The sequence below is a fragment of the Spea bombifrons genome, chromosome 7 (assembly GCF_027358695.1).
Source record: "Spea bombifrons isolate aSpeBom1 chromosome 7, aSpeBom1.2.pri, whole genome shotgun sequence".
In the NCBI taxonomy this organism is placed as follows: domain Eukaryota; kingdom Metazoa; phylum Chordata; class Amphibia; order Anura; family Pelobatidae; genus Spea; species Spea bombifrons.
Window position 1 is genome coordinate 19,687,799 of NC_071093.1, and position 15,399 is coordinate 19,703,197.

Below are 15,399 nucleotides of genomic sequence, written 5' to 3' on the forward strand. Positions count from 1 at the left end.
GACCCTGCCTTCTGATGGTTGTCTATGCCTTGTGCTAGCTCCCAGATAGCGGTTTCATTACTGTTTTCCTGTGTTTGATCCTGCCTCGCCTGACTTCGTTGTTATCCTGAATCCTGACCTCGGCTACGTTTATTGACTATCCTGCTCTCCGGAATCCTGACCTCGGCTTGTTCTGTCCTGGAGTCCTACCTGACCACACTGTCTCCTACTACTTGTACGTGACACTGACTTAATAATTAGGGGGTTTATATATCCCTTGTTTATTCTTTCTACACTTTTTATACACTCACTGGTGTTTTGGGATTTTTTCTTTTCACTTTAGTGTATTATAGTTATATAGAAACATAGAAAGTGATGGCAAATAAGAACCAGTAGGCCCATCCAGTCTTCCCAACCCCTGAGTACTTTCCTTTAGTACCTGCCCTTATCCTATATCTAGCTTGGCCTTATGCCTATCCCATGCTTGCTTAAATGCCTTTACTGTATTAACATCTACCACTTCTGCTGGAAGGCTATTCCATGCGTCCACTACCTTTTCCGTAAAGTAATATTTTCTGATGTTACCAGTAAACCTTTGCCCCTCTAGCTTATGACTATGTCCTCTTGTTGTGGTAGTATTTCTCATTTTAAATAAACTATCTTCCTTTAACTTGTTGATTCCCTTTAAGTATTTAAATGTTTCTATCATATCCCCCCTGTCACGTCTTTCTTCCAGGCTATATAGGTTAAGATCCTTTAACCTGTCCTGGTAAGGTTTATCCTGTAATCCATAAACCATTTTAGCAGCTAGCATTACCTGCTGCTCTACTGCATTGTCTGCCTACCTTTAAATCCTCAGAAATAATTACCCCTAAATCCCTTTCTTCACACATTGAGGTTAGGACAGTATCAAATATTCTATACTCTGCCCTTGGGTTTTATGCCCTAGATGCATTACTTTGCATTTATCCACATTAAATGCCAGTTGCCACAGCTCTGACCATTTTTCCAGTTTACCTAAATCATTTGCTATTTGGCTTCTTCCTCCAGGAACATCAACCCTGTTGCAAATTTTTGTGTGGTCAGCAAATAGACATACCTTTCCACCAAGACCATCTGCAATATCACTAATAAAATATTAAAGAGAATGGGTCCAAGTACAGATCCCTGAGGTATCCCACTGGTAAGAAGACCTTGTTCTGAATATACACCATTGACTACAACCCTCTGTTGTCTGTCACTCAGCCACTCTTCTATGTCTTCTATGTGGCACAGTGTCATAGGCCTGACTGAAATCCAGATACACAATGTCTACTGCACCACCTTGATCAATTACTTTAGTCACCCAATCAAAAAAATCAATACGATTAGTTTGGCATGATCTTCCTGAGGAAAACCCATGTTGTTTTTGATCTTGAAACCCATGTAACGTCAGATGTTCAACAATCCTTTCCTTTGACATTGTTTCCATTAATTTCCCCAATACAGATGTAAGACTAACTGGCCTGTAGTTGCCCGACTACTCCCTACTGCCTTTTTTGTGAATGGGCACAACATTCGCTACTTTCCAATCCCCTGGGACGACTCCCGTTATCAATGATTCGTTAAATATATCAGAAAAACCGTTTTGCTAGTACACCCTCAAGCTCTTTTAATAGCTTGGGGTGTATCCCATCAGGCCCCATCGACTTATTTGTCTTTACCTTTGACAACTGAAGTAGAACCTCCGCCTCGATAAACTCACATATTTCAAATGATTCAGTCTTTTTTCCCAACTGAGGTTCCATTCCCTCATTTTCATTTTTATAAACTGAACAGAAATATTCATTGAGGCAGTCAGCTAAACCTTTTATCTCCATTTTTTACTGACAGGGCAATTAGCTCTTCTGCATGTGATTTGGCAGATCTTATAACTTTCTTTGCCTCTTTCTGCCTAATTTTATAGATCTGTCTATCTTCCTCACTTTGGGTATTTTTGTATCTACTAAAGGCTAACTTCTTGTCTTTTATGATTTTGGCCACTTCTGCAGAGTACCACAGCGGTTTCTTAAATTTTTTACTCTTACTGACCAGCCTAATGCAATTTTCTGTTATCTTCAATAATACAGCTTTTACACAATCCAATTTCTCCTGGACTCCATTTAAATTGTCCCAGTCTGATAATGACTCCTCTACACATATTCTCATTTTAGAAAAGTCAGCTTTTCTAAAATCTAAAACTTTTGTTTTTGTGTGGTGTGACTCAGTCACTGTTCGTATATTAAACCACACAGACTGATGATCATTAGATCCTGTTAGAATATTCTTTGTCTTGAATATCTAAACTTCTCCAGTGTGTCACGGACTGGGTCCAAGCTGGTGGCTGGAAGGACCCAGCGCGCCCGATGGTTGTTTGCAGGAGTCTCGATGCAGTAGCGGAGTCTGGGGCAGGGCCTGGTGCAGGGTGACCACACTCGCCCAGGCGTTGAGCACCTAGGCAGTGCAGCCAAACACCAGCGCCCTGATATGGCAGCAGATGGAGTCCAGAACAAAATGAATCCTGCAGGCACCCTGGAGCAGGCATGAAGCATATCACATGGATCACGAGCAGGATGCTGCAGGCTGGGAGAATGAAGGCTAAGCAAAGGGTTAATGTAGCAGACACAAAACAAGCAAGAGAAAGGGAGACCAGGCAAGAAACATGATACAAGATATACACGAGAAGTGGCTAGAAGCATGACATGAATTGAAAGATATAAACAGGCACAAGACAAGGAATAAACATAACCTGACAAGACATACATGGTACAGGGCACAACAAAGGACAGGGAAAAAGGCAAGGAACACAGGGGAAGGAGTGAGGAGCCGGAACCCTCGGACGCTTCTCCTATAAGCAAGGATAGGGCATATTAACAGGGACATGGGGAGAGGAGAGAGGAACCGGAATCCTCAGATGATTCAAGGAAGAAGGGCAGGGGTACATAAGAGACAAACAAACATGAATACAGAAACTAGCCTAGGACTACAAGATAACTATTGGAGATTTCGTCACATGATATGGCCATAGTATGCTTAGCCCACCACTACGCCAAAGTACTCCAATGACGGTGGGTCCTAACGCTAATCCCTGCAGACAAAGATACAAAACAAACCACACGTATAACACAAACACACAGCACTGAGACATACCTTAGACTGCAGACTGAGACAAACAGAACACACAGGTGGGGCACACCTAATAAAGGAAGCAGAGCTGAAGCAAAGAGCCGGAGCAGAAACAAGGAATGAAAAATAGAACAAAGCAAAAGGAAATCCAGGAATGGATCAAAGCAAAGCAGAGAAACTACAGCAGGACAGATATGCAGCTCCGCAGCCTGGGCAGACCGTGACACAGTGATCAAACAGCAATCAAGACCACAGCTTCTATGTCTATAAATCAGGTTTATTCAATAACAAATTATCAATTCATACAGTACCGACGCTGGAACAAATGTTGATAAAAGGTACTGTAGGTTGAATATTCTTGGTGAGATGAAGGTGAGAGTATGGAAAGAGCGTAGAAAGAGTGTAGAAAGAGACCTTGTCCTTGTAATCATGCCAATTTATACCCCTTTACATTTGGTTAGGGTATACGTAAAGGAATCCTATTGGAACAATCGTATGATACACCGGCATTCCACAGAAGACCCTCTAAGCTACGTCACTTAATTGATACCATATGTTCCTAGCACTCAAGTTGCATTCAGGCCTAAAATGTGCAGAACAAAATAAAAGTATAAAAATGATTTCTTACACTTACCCCTGTTTATGGTTATGTACCATAAATAAATGTTTGCTGTCCATTCATACAACATTCGTATCACATTCAGTGAGTGCAGGAAGATATGTACACGATAACATTACAAAAAAGAATCTGTGGAAGACTGATGCATCCTACGTCTTAAAGTTTCCCTTAATATCATCTCTCCTTGCTTTTTTTCTGTAGACTTAGCAAAGTTTTTCCACCAAGATGTACCTTAGACTATTGACCATTCATGTTCTATATTTTTGAGTTTACCTTGCTCATGCTGAAATACAATCTGTGCTTCTTTTAATTGTTTTTGTAAGACATTTAAAAATCCTACATCTTTCCTTATCTCATTTGCCCACTTTTGCCATGATAAATTAAACTGTAGTGGCAAAACATTTAATTTTTGAGAATTAATTTGAGAAATATTAATCTGAGTTCCATATATATATAGATTGCTATTGGATCGCCATCAATACAATACAGACCTTTCGATAATATTTCTGTATGCGTACATTTCAGAAACATTGCTTTAATCAGTTCCCCATTAGACATTACCTGTACACATACTCTACCTTTCTCTATAGGCGTTACAAGATCATTAGATGTTTTCACACTTTGAATTGTAATAGGATACGCTAATTTATAAAATAATAATTGTATACTACTGACAGATACTCCCAATACTCTAATAGGGAATAATATTTCTTCTTTACCTGCCATAGGTATTAAACATGTACCTTCACATACATTATTACTGCATCCTATTACTATACTCAATAAAACTACTTTGTTTATGATATGTTCCCAAAACCCAAATTTATCATCTTGTGTGTAAGTCCCTTTAGTCCAACTAAATAAATGTTTAGGCCCTATCATAACATTTAACCTCACATTACTTTGTCTAGTAACGTTAATTCTAATGTTACAAACTAATAAGTATCCTTTCATTACGCCAAAACACACATGACCATTGAAATCATCAATTTCTCTTTTCTTCTTAATTATGTCTGGGAACCCTTGAGTATTTTTAAATTGGCTATAAATTGGTTGTCAAATCTGTAGATCTTCTTGACTCTGTAGATCTTCCTTAAAACAGTCAATCATCAGTATTGTCACCGTCAGAACTGCTAGAAACAAAAAGGATTGTCTCTTATTGAATGTTAGATGCCATGATGGATAATGGATAATGATTTGCATTGTCCATTCGACTCTTATATAGAACCTAAAAAACACAACAGATATGCAGCATCAAAATCTTAGCTAATACAACACCTTTATTATTGTAGCACCTCACTATAAAACATGATGTAATGTTCTAATATGATTCTTAAGAAATTGTTTAAAATTAAAGACTGCATCATTTTATCAAATAACCAAATAGCAAATGATAACACATGAATCTGGATCATGAGATGAATTTAAGAATATGGACAATAGTAAATAATTAATACCTCAATTGATTACGGAAAAACATATTTGATCAATACAATACAATACATAGTAATCCTTTTTAGTCATGACGCAAAACCCTATTCTCATGAACTAAATTAAGGTTTTGAATCAACCTGAGAAGCAAGAAAGGAAATATCCCAAACTTGTACTTCTGCAAATGATGGACTCTATGTAGTTGCAGTTTAACAGACACAACATATCACATTACAAGATCTTAACTTACAGAATCAAACTAAACACAATACTTTAACATATAACACACCTGTTGTTCATATACTTTTTCTTACAAATAAATTAACTTATTCAAAACATCTTTATAGAAGACAGAGTGCAGGGATACAGTACAAATTGGAGTTAATTGCTATACTAGCTCCCTGTATACTGAATCAACATATATCTACGTATTATAGCTCTCACGACACTTACAACAAACATACTCCTGTGTAGTTCCTGTATTAGGTATATCTTCTTTATTAACTTCAATCTCCCTAATTTGCCTAATCATTGGAGTGTAAAGTAAATCTCTCTGAGGTGTTACAGCTCTGTTAGTATATATATTTGGATCTGAACTGTAAACAAATCCATTTGATTTTCTTTGCTCTTTTAATTTTTTATTATAAAGAAATTTGCGACATTGTCTTTTAAAATGTCCCAGTTTCTTGCAATAGAAACAGTGAAAAGACTCTTTATTCCAAAACCTGTGTCCCCTGGGATTCTGCATCTGGGTATGTTTAAATTCCTGAGGGAGAGAAGGGGGTGAATTAAATGTTATCTCTCCTTTCTACCTATATCCTTGCTATTAACCATGTTAACTACCGTTTTAACCCCTTCATGTCTGCATTCTCTCCTGATTTTATCAATAAATGCAGCAACATCCTCAAGTGTTTGCATATCCAAAGCAATTGCTATGCTAGTAGGATCCAGGTAGTTAAACTTTTTAACAAAAAACTTGAATCATAGAGGCAGGACATTCATCAGAAATGTTAAAAACTAATCTGTAAGCCTGCTCAAATCTTAACACTGAGAGAACAAAAAATTGTGAAAAAATTCAACAGAGTTCTGGCACGCCAGAACAAATGTACTCTTAGTTAATAACTGGTGTGTCTGGCGTATAGAAGTTTGGTTTCCTCAATCCTTCCCAATCACGTGCTTGTATATGAAGGTTTGTATACGGACTGATCCACCAAGCGTATATATAAAATTGGAATTTATTCTGGGCACATGCCCGGTATGATAAGATACACTGCGTGCATAGGATATACCTATATCATGTTTAAAATTAATATAAAGAACTAATTAAAAATAACATAAAGTAAAATAAGATAATAAAGTCCAATAGGTATGGGGACGGGAGCTCGATCCGTCTTTCTATCTCAACGCGTTTCCCCTGTGTAGCGGCTTCCTCAGGAGTGTTCTGTGTGTTGTCTGGTTGGTCTTTTTATCCGTGTGGGGATCGCCATCTTTGGTCTCTGACGTCCGTCCGTCTGACGTCAGTGCGTTTTCCCCTCCCAGCGTCTTTCATCGTTCATTCGATTCCGCCTCCTCCGTCTAATGCAGCCTTCTCCGTCCGTCCCTCTCGCGTTGCGGTGATTGTAGGTAAGTGTCTGGTATCAAAACCAGGAGACAAAGGTTATTGCTCATCAAATAACTGCGATCGGGTGATAGGGGAGTTTCATTTCTTATATTTTTTGTTGTAGGTGCACTTCTCATTTGGAGAATGGCCGTTCGTTATGTGTACTTATATCGGGAGAAGGCTACCGCGGGGGACTCAAAATGTGGACATACATTCAATGGGTAGAATGAAATATGTAAATATCAAAACGAAGGATGAATTCAAGGGGTAAAAAGAACATAGAAAACAATGCATGAACTGGGGGATATGTATTACATTAAATAAAAGCATTAAAAAATATTAAAAAAAATATATATATACATATGTGTGTGTATTAATTTATTCTAATGTGTGTACGTTTGGTGTATGTGTCTGTTTAAGTGTCTGGTTTGTGTGATGTTAATTGGATACAGGTATGATGCAGATCATGAGTATAGTGTTAGGAATAGGTGTAGTATAGTATTAGAAATATTAAAAATATTAATATTAAAAAATATATTTATAGAAAATATTCTTAAAAGATATTCTTTGGATGGCTGTTGGTCTTATGGAGATATGGCTACTAATCTTATGTAAATATATAAGTTCTTTTTAGATTATTAATTCATTAATTTAGATTTAGATTAATAATTCATTGATATTTATATATGTGCTAGGATATCCAGCTCCATGTTTAGGCCACCTTTTTTAAACGTTTTTAATTTAAAAATCCACTCAGTTTCTCGTCTCGATAAATTTTCTATTGTATTACCCCCTCTCCAATTGGGGGGACCCAATCTATACCAATGATTTTTAGGTTTTCTACAGTGAATTTTGGGCATGTGTTGCAGTGTCTTGGGACGCTGTGTTTAGTGTTTTTATTTCTTATATTGCCTATGTGCTCCAGGATCCTTTCCTTCAGAGGTCTCGATGTCCTACCCACGTACTGGATCCCGCACCCGCATTCTAATAGATACACCATGTTTTTTGACGTGCAGTTTATGAAATGTTTAATTGTGTATGTCTGGCCTGTAATGGAGCCTATAAATTGGTCTGTTTTCCTTGGTAGAAAAGTGCACATTTTGCAGTGGCCACACTTGTGAAAACCTTTGGGTTTTTTGCCTAAAAAGGAATGTGAGTTTTTCTTAGTATCTTTTTTTGGTAAGGTGCTCGGGGCTAATATGGTTTTAAGTGATCCTGTTTTTTTAAAAATGATTTGTGGTTTTTCTGGTATTATGGTACCTAAGATATCATCGCTTTTTAATATGTGCCAATGTTTTTCCAATATTTTCTTGATCTTATGTGCTTGAGTATTATACTGGGTAAAAAAAAAAAAGGAGAAACTAAAATCTTTTGGTGTTTTTGTATCTGTTTCTTTCCCTGTCAGTAGCTGAAGTCTATTCATGTTCCCCACTTGTTGCAGGCTGCTGTCTAACCTCGCAATTGGGTACTTTTTTTTGATAAATTTCTGCTTCATTTCTTCCGCTTTTTCTTCAAAATCTTCATTTCTTGAGCAGTTCCTTCTGATTCTCATCAGCTGGCCTTTCGGTATATTGTTGAGCCATCTGGGATGGTGACAACTTGTATAATGGATGTATCCATTTTTGTCCGTTGGTTTCGTATAGTTTCTTGAGCATATTTTATTTCCTTCTGAGAATAATTCTACATCCAAGAAATCTTTTCTCTCTGAATGTTAGAAGTGAATCTTAGGTTGAAGTCATTATTATTAGTGTATTGTATGAATGCTTTTAACTCATCTTCTGTCCCTTTCCAGATTATTAATACATCATCGATGTATCTTTTCCAGAGCACCAGGTCCGCACTATATGGGTTGTTGTTCCATATTGAGTTGTTTTACCATTCTGCTATGAACAAGTTAGCGTAGCTGGGTGCGAACCTGGTGCCCATTGCCGTTCCACAAAGTTGGAGGAAGTACTCTTCCTCGAACCAGAAGTAATTATGCTTCAGGATAAAGCTAATACATTCCAGGATAAAGCATTTTTGTGTTAATTTCATATTCACATCCCTAAATAAGGTTAAATGTATTGCTTCAATCCCCTGTTCGTGGTTAATGATCGTGTCTAAAGAGGAAACGTCCATGGTTGCCCATAACCATCCTGGAGACCATTTTATTTCTCCAAGGGTGTTTAAAAGATGAGTTGTATCTTTTAAGTATGCTGGGATTTGGGTAACATATTTTTGTAGAAAAAAATCTACATACTCCGACGTGTTGCACGTTATATATATAATGGCCTATAAGGCAGACTCCTTTCTCACATGGCGAGAGGAAAGAAACAGGAAATTAGAGGACATTTTTTCTCATAACACAGAAGACCCAACACCTGACACATATCTTTTCATAAAAATGGAAAGATTAATGGAAAAAGAAATCAAAAGGTGGTGGGAGATCACATTCATCAAACAATACATTAAAACAAAAACTATCCCTAGAGGATTGAGAATCCAAAAAGCCCCAGCATTCGGTCTAGAAGATGAGGATTTCATGCAAAACTGGCACAAAACCCTAGACGAATGTTCATTTAAATTGATGCAGTTAATTGTTAACCAACAAAAAGAACAACTAAACATTATTGAGAAGGATATACAAATAATGGAGGAAGAAATTAAGACCAAAATAGATAAAAAAAAAAAGTATTTCATCAAATAAAATAAATATGGAAAAAAGATTAGTAAAATAGAGGAGGAAATTATTAAGAACAAGAAAAGGAAATTCTTCAGAGACAAGGATGAAATGCAAAAAGGTATACATCAATTCAGGAATACACAATATAACCATCAATACACACAGAGAAATAGATGGGAAAAACCTAGACAAGACACTAGGAGATTCATTCCATACAAGAAACAACAACAAACTGAACACTATAGAAAGAATTTCACTTCACCCACACATCCTAGGACTCACTTCACTTCACTTACACGCTATAGACCAGAGGAGAACACCAATAGAAACAGTACGGATGACATTAATAATACACCAGAACAGGTTTTTTTAGACAGGGAGCCATCCCGAAAGGGTGGCACCAAACGGAAAGAGACCCCACCTCGAAGAGAAGCCATAGAATTAAGGAATCGGTACATCCATCTGGACCAAAGTCCTTGGAAAAGGAGAAAATTCCAAAGGGAACAAGAGGGCAGAGGGGTAGAGGAAGGAAGACAACAACACACACACAGGAATTAATACCAGAAAAAGAAGGGATCATCAATATTTCATCAGTCACCCTGGAACAAAACGAAATCAGTCTATTGAGAAAGGGCCTAAAATTTGCCCCGGCCAAAGGTCCGAACCAGTTTGAGTTATTCTTAGACACTCAAAAATACTTGAGAAAATTGACAATAAAAAGATTCTTTAATAAAACAGATAGAATAAACACCAACATCAATATCATTACCACAACACAAGACAACCAAAACACGGTAGAGGAATATACACACACAGAACTCAAACCCAAATCTAAGTTCTACCCTTACAACGAAAAGAGTGAACACATAGGTGTTTTCACAGATCTAATACCGAAAGACATGGAAAAATTAGGAAACAAAACTAAAACACACAACCTAAATAAAAATGAACAACAAGCCCTACGCTCAAAAGATAAACACAACATAGTCGTAAAACATGCAGACAAAGGGGGGGCTACAGTAGTAATGGATCGCACATACTATATATCAGAAGCAAAGAGGATTCTAGAGGATACAGTTACCTATAAGAAATTAAGCAAGGACACCACCAAAGACTTCAGTATAGTACTATACGAAATACTAGATAGGGGCCTAGAACAAGGAGTTCTGAATAAAAAAAGAACACAACTACTTGAAAAAAGAATACCCAAGACTACCGGTTTTCTACTTCCTCCCTAAAATACATAAAAATTTAGAAAAACCACCGGGTAGACCCATCATCAGTGGTATTGACTCCCTAACGTGCAACACGTCGGAGTATGTAGATTTTTTTTCTACAAAAATATGTTACCCAAATCCCAGCATACTTAAAAGATACAACTCATCTTTTAAACACCCTTGGAGAAATAAAATGGTCTCCAGGATGGTTATGGGCAACCATGGACGTTTCCTCTTTATACACGATCATTAACCACAAACAGGGGATTGAAGCAATGAATTTAACCTTATCTAGGGATGTGAATATGAAATTAACACAAAAATGCTTTATCCTGGAATGTATTAGCTTTATCCTGAAGTATAATTACTTCTGGTTCGAGGAAGAGTACTTCCTCCAACTTTGTGGAACGGCAATGGGCACCAGGTTCGCACCCAGCTACGCTAACTTGTTCATAGCAGAATGGGAAAACAACTCAATATGGAACAACAACCCATATAGTGCAGACCTGGTGCTCTGGAAAAGATACATCGATGATGTATTAATAATCTGGAAAGGGACAGAAGATGAGTTAAAAGCATTCATACAATACACTAATAATAACGACTTCAACCTAAGATTCACTTCTAACATTCAGAGAGAAAAGATTGAGTTCTTGGATGAAGAATTATTCTCAGAAGGAAATAAAATATGCTCAAGAAACTATACGAAACCAACGGACAAAAATGGATACATCCATTATACAAGTTGTCACCATCCCAGATGGCTCAACAATATACCGAAAGGCCAGCTGATGAGAATCAGAAGGAACTGCTCAAGAAATGAAGATTTTGAAGAAAAAGCGGAAGAAATGAAGCAGAAATTTATCGAAAAAAGTACCCAATTGCGAGGTTAGACAGCAGCCTGCAACAAGTGGGGAACATGAATAGACTTCAGCTACTGACAGGGAAAGAAACAGATACAAAAACACCAAAAGATTTTAGTTTCTCCTTTTTTTTTACCCAGTATAATACTCAAGCACATAAGATCAAGAAAATATTGGAAAAACATTGGCACATATTAAAAAGCGATGATGTCTTAGGTACCATAATACCAGAAAAACCACAAATCATTTTTAAAAAAACAGGATCACTTAAAACCATATTAGCCCCGAGCACCTTACCAAAAAAAGATACTAAGAAAAACTTACATTCCTTTTTAGGCGAAAAACCCAAAGGTTTTCACAAGTGTGGCCACTGCAAAATGTGCACTTTTCTACCAAGGAAAACAGACCAATTTATAGGCTCCATTACAGGCCAGACATACACAATTAAACATTTCATAAACTGCACGTCAAAAAACGTGGTGTATCTATTAGAATGCGGGTGCAGGATCCAGTACGTGGGTAGGACATCGAGACCTCTGAAGGAAAGGATCCTGGAGCACATAGGCAATATAAGAAATAAAAACACTAAACACAGCGTCCCAAGACACTGCAACACATGCCCAAAATTCACTGTAGAAAACCTAAAAATCATTGGTATAGATTGGGTCCCCCCCAATTGGAGAGGGGGTAATACAATAGAAAATTTATTGAGACGAGAAACTGAGTGGATTTTTAAATTAAAAACGTTTAAAAAAGGTGGCCTAAACATGGAGCTGGATATCCTAGCACATATATAAATATCAATGAATTAATAATCTAAAAAGAATTTATATATTTCCATAAGATTAGTAGCAATATCTCCATAAGACCAACAGCCATCCAAAGAATATCTTTTAAGAATATTTTCTATAAATATATTTTTTAATATTAATATTTTTAATATTTCTAATACTATACTACACCTATTCCTAACACTATACTCATGATCTGCATCATACCTGTATCCAATTAACATCACACAAACCAGACACTTAAACAGACACATACACCAAACGTACACACATTAGAATAAATTAATACACACACATATGTATATATATATATTTTTTTATATTTTTTAATGCTTTTATTTAATGTAATACATATCCCCCAGTTCATGCATTGTTTTCTATGTTCTTTTTACCCCTTGAATTCATCCTTCGTTTTGATATACATATTTCATTCTACCCATTGAATGTATGACCACATTTTGAGTCCCCCGCGGTAGCCTTCTCCCGATATAAGTCCACATAACGAACGGCCATTCTCCAAATGAGAAGTGCCCCTACAACAAAAAATATAAGAAATGAAACTCCCCTATCACCCGATCGCAGTTATTTGATGAGCAATAACCTTTGTCTCCTCGTTTTGATACCGGACACTTACCTACAATCACCGCAATGCGAGAGGGACGGACGGAGGAGGCTGCATTAGACGGAGGAGGCGGAATCGAATGAACGACGAAAGACGCTGGGAGGGGAAAGCGCACTGACGTCAGATGGACGGACGTCAGAGACCAAAGATGACGCTCCCCACACGGATAAAAAGACCAACCAGACAACACACAGAACACTCCTGAGGAAGCCGCTACACAGGCGAAACGCGTTGAGATAGAAGGACGGATCGAGCTCCCGTCCCCATACCTATTGGACTTTATTATCTTATTTTACTTTATGTTATTTTTAATTAGTTCTTTATATTAATTTTAAACATGATATAGGTATATCCTATGCACGCAGTGTATCTTACCATACCGGGCATGTGCCCAGAATAAATTCCAATTTTATATATACGCTTGGTGGATCAGTCCGTATACAAACCTTCATATACAAGCACGTGATCGGGAAGGATTGAGGAAACCAAACTTCTATACGCCAGACACACCAGTTATTAACTGTAAGTGTACATCTGTTCTGGCATGCCAGAACTCTTTTGAAATACCACACCATTGTGTTTTTCGTTTTTTGTTTTTTTCTCCATATATACTCCACACGCGGATCGTGGTGGGTTTATACACAAGGCTTGATCATCTTTTTTAAAGTGTGAGTGCATATACACCATTTCTTACGCCAAAAGTTTACCTGACATACCACACTATCAAAAATTTCTTTCTGTTTATGTTTCAAATTGAAAAAAACGACTAAAAACACAAGCGCCCCCTAGTGAATCAAATCTTAACAAGAAAGAAAATGGATCCTCTGAAATTGTAGGTTTCAGATTTTCTAGTATATCAATTGTTGGATTGGTATTTCCAGTTGTAAACTTAATCAACTGCTGGAGTCTATCCTTATCTGTTCCATGGATGATTTCATCATCCTCCACTATAGGAGAACTTATTGGAGCTACTAATCTTCTACTCATGTATGTAGGTAACCAGAATTTAAATCTGTTTCTCTGCTCATTGGACAAATTATGCTTCTCTGTATTTGATTCAAATACATCTGCATTACCAAATGGATCCAAATTAGAATTATACGGCGAAAAAATTTAAGTAATTTCATTAATTCACTTTGTATTTGTAATTTTAATTTTGCTGCTTTATTTCTAAGCTTCTTCCTTTGCAGTTCCTGTTCTGAACTGACCTCTGGTTCATCCTCTACATTTTCTGGAATTAAGCTGTGTCTTTGTTTATCTCCCCTTGTAATTACACAGACTTGTTTCAAGTCTTTCTGCAACTTTGTAATTAACAAATTCTTAATTTCTAAACAATCCGACAAATCAGAAATCTCTTCAGTTAATAAATCACATTTAGGACATTCCTTTTCTATTGCACACACATTGTGCATCTCATTTTTAACCATGTCACTACTCTGTGAATTACTTTGACTAACATCATTATTAGTCAGATTAACACCACCATAAAGTAATGTATTAAAAATCTTAATCATTTTCATTACATTCCTAAACTTTTGTTTCTCCTTATTCACAGAAAATATCTTTTTGTCTATATTCTTATTTGCATCTTCACATTGACTCCATAAATCATGCCACAAAGTTGAATCACTAGCTGTATAAGGAACAAACGTATATTCAAGTTTACTTGCAGAAAACAAAGTATTAATAAAATCCAGTTGCTTGCTCAATCTGCTCTCACTACGATACACGGTTCTGGAATGCTCTTCCTTCTCACCACGTGGTCTGGTAATGGTCTGGTAGTGTCGAATTACACTTTCTTCTGATCACTACTAGGTTTTTTGTTTTTAGTCAGAGGATCTCTTTGATCTCTTCAGACAACTGCACACTATCCCCCCTTTGTCGGAAGAGGAAAAGTCAAAAACAAACGTGCAGTAAATGCTTGCCGTAGAAAACTGACTAAAGACTCGGCTGGCTCGTCAATTTGTTACAATATTCTTTGTCTTGAATCTACACATATTCTCATTTTAGAAAAGTCAGCTTTTCTAAAATCTAAAACTTTTGTTTTTGTGTGGTGTGACTCAGTCACTGTTCGTATATTAAACCACACAGACTGATGATCATTAGATCCTGTTAGAATATTCTTTGTCTTGAATATCTAAACTTCTCCAGTGATCAAACAGCAATCAAGACCACAGCTTCTATGTCTATTAATCAGGTTTATTCAATAACAAATTATCAATTCGTAAAGTACCGACGCTGGAACAAATGTTGAAATGGTACTGTAGGTTCAATATTCTTGGTGAGATGAAGGTGAGAGTGTGGAAAGAGCGTAGAAAGAGTGTAGAAAGAGACCTTGTCCTTGTAATCATGCCAATTTATACCCCTTTACATTTGGTTAGGGTATACATAAAGGAATCCTATTGGAACAGTCATATGATACACCGGCATTCCACAGAAGACCCTCTAAGCTACGTCACTTAACCCCTTGG

General features: G+C 37.0%; 1 long non-coding RNA gene across 1 annotated transcript; it reads right to left on the bottom strand.

The window, feature by feature from the left end:
- Window positions 1–12,717: 12,717 nt before the first annotated feature.
- Window positions 12,718–13,021, bottom strand: LOC128502444 (uncharacterized). Its single transcript, XR_008355111.1, has 2 exons — window positions 12,941–13,021; window positions 12,718–12,839 (listed from the first exon to the last, which is right to left on the bottom strand). It is a non-coding gene; the product is annotated as an uncharacterized LOC128502444 (long non-coding RNA).
- Window positions 13,022–15,399: the final 2,378 nt, after the last annotated feature.